Genomic DNA, 2,475 nt, shown 5'->3' with positions numbered 1-2,475 from the left:
ATGTCAAAGACAAATGGAATCGATGCAACATTTACTAAACACCTATAGTTACAGTGAGGTTCTATGGTAGTACCATGAGTAGGTATTTGGCCATAGAGATAGGGATCAAACAAGTCCGAAATTAACAATGGAAAAATGGAGAAGGAAGCCTTACCAGAATCCCATCTTGAACCGAGCCTGGCATATATCCCTTGGATTCCTACTCTGGGCAGTGTGGAAGGAAAGAAACAAAAGAATTTTCTAAGAGGAAAATAGAACAGCAGTACAATTATGGGGAATGACAGTCCAGAACATATGAGAAATGATTTTAGCAGAGAACTGGTACACATAAGATTGGGAAACCAAACCTCAGGAAGGTCGTATACTGTCAAGGTTAAGCATGAATCCCAACATGTTGAATGATAGCTCATGGAAATAGAAACATTCTCCCAGTGACTCCCCAACACTATTTGTGTTTCCCCATGAACCCAAGGGCTGCAGGCTCTAAAGGGGTGTTCCGAGATTACCAAGGCAACAACATTTGCCTATACGCCATGGATTTTGGCATAGTGCGTAATAATGAAGCCGAGCTCTATCCGTTAAAGCAGGGGCTAGAAATCGTATGGAAAGAAAGGTTTTAGAGAATAGAGGTGGAAGGAGACTCAAGAATAGCAATAGAAATGATTAAAAAACTCCAGCAAGGAACTGGATGGGAGAAGATAAGCCAAAGTTGGAGGACGACACAGTTGGTTCAGGAAGTAAGAAATCTAATACAAAGGATAGATTACATTGTCCCGACACATGTTCGCAGATTGGGGAACATGGCAGCAAATAACTTAGCTAACTAGGGATGTGGACACATTGGTAGAAACCTTCATATAAGGGGCGACAAGTTAAGTCAAATGGGAGGAATAAGAAGTCTAGAATAAATCCTGAGAATAGACAAAGAAAATGGATAAAACCCCAATTGGGGTGCGACGAGACATGTAGGATAGAGGGGAGAGAGGCCGACCAGATTTCACAGTGAGCCAAGGACAAAGAAGCTGGCTAGATGGCACAGTGGGCAGAGGGAAGAGAGGTTGGTCAAGGGCCACGAGAGTTGGAAAGCGGAAGTGGAGGAACATGCAACTCAGGGTAGGATCAGCTGTCAAGGTGGGTAGAGGAAAGAGAAGCCGACCATATGGCACGATGGGGAGAGGGATGAAGGCTTGGATAGTTGGCACGGGAGCTAGCAAGTGGCGAGGGAGAAACAGGAAACTCACAGCAAGAGCAGCTAAGCAATAGGTAGGGATTAATGAATGACATTTATGGGAAGGTAAGTGGATGCCCATCTCGAGACCAACACGCGAGAGGAAGGGTGGCAGACAACAAGGAAGATCATGTGGTGGGCTTCTCGGAAGGGATGTTGGGCAGGTGGACGAGAAAACTAAAAGGAAAGGTGATAAGGTCAAGAAGCATTTGCCTACACGAAGAAAAGGCAGGACGTAGAGTTGGAGGTGGAAGGAGCCAAGTGTTGGGGGACGTCGAGCAGTGTTCGACTTTTGCCTGTAAAACCTGGTATGTGCTTCTTGCCTTCACTTGCGTTGGGTCAAAAAATATGAATTGGCATCTGTGAAGACTTTAGTTAGAAAGAGGCACTGTAATGAATCCTGTAGATGATTACTGGTTAATAATTATGGTGTTCCCTATCAATTTAAGAACTAAGGCCTCCTGGTATCCTTGGGTAATTGGCCTGTCAACCTGGGGTGGGATTGACTGGTTAGCCATCCGGGGAGGGGGGAAGGGACACTTGATTTCCGTCTTAGGATAGCTAGGTCCTGGGGCAGAAGGAGAATGCTGGGTCAAATTGATGCCAGCAACATCATCCTAAGCAGTTTTAACTGCGTCTGTAGGAAAAACGTCTTTAGGCAGTTAAGGATGGGTATGTGGATTGAGAGGGAAGGATTCAAAGAAAATTGCAGGAGGCCTGAAGTGATATCTAACCCTGGTGCCTCCTGCGACCTGTCGGCCTAGCTGCAAATCCTTAGTCTAGTTTCTATTCAAGACCTAGAACGTGATGGCAGAAGAGGGTGTAGTAACTGTCCCTTAAACCAGGGAAGGGAGAATGCCCAGATTGGGCTTTGGCTCAACTCTTCTGAGGGGATTCACTGGCAAAGGGTAGGACTTAAGTGGCCCAGGGATAGAACTGTAGTTTGGTGGGAAAGTGAGAAGCATTGTCTTACCCTTTGGGGTGGCGAAACCCAGGAAAGAAAGAACTCTCGGAAACTGGTTGGCAGGGTCGGGAGCATAGAATGTTGGAGGTGCAGGGTGGTCTTGCGGGAGCCGGACAGAGGGGCAATTCAACTGCTCATGGGAAGCAACCTGGGAGACGATGCTATCACTATCCTACAAGACCTTGAGGGAATTTTGTGGAACCTGGGTGTCAATGGGGGTAAAATTAGTAAAGAGGGCATGAAACGGATTAAAGAAACTGCTCTTGAGCAATCTCATCCGGAT

Source organism: Pinus tabuliformis, chromosome 6, assembly GCF_031772625.1.
Source record: "Pinus tabuliformis cultivar Carrire ecotype Pingquan chromosome 6, CPIR1, whole genome shotgun sequence".
Lineage (NCBI taxonomy): Eukaryota > Viridiplantae > Streptophyta > Pinopsida > Pinales > Pinaceae > Pinus > Pinus tabuliformis.
Note: the sequence above shows the minus strand (reverse complement) of the source record.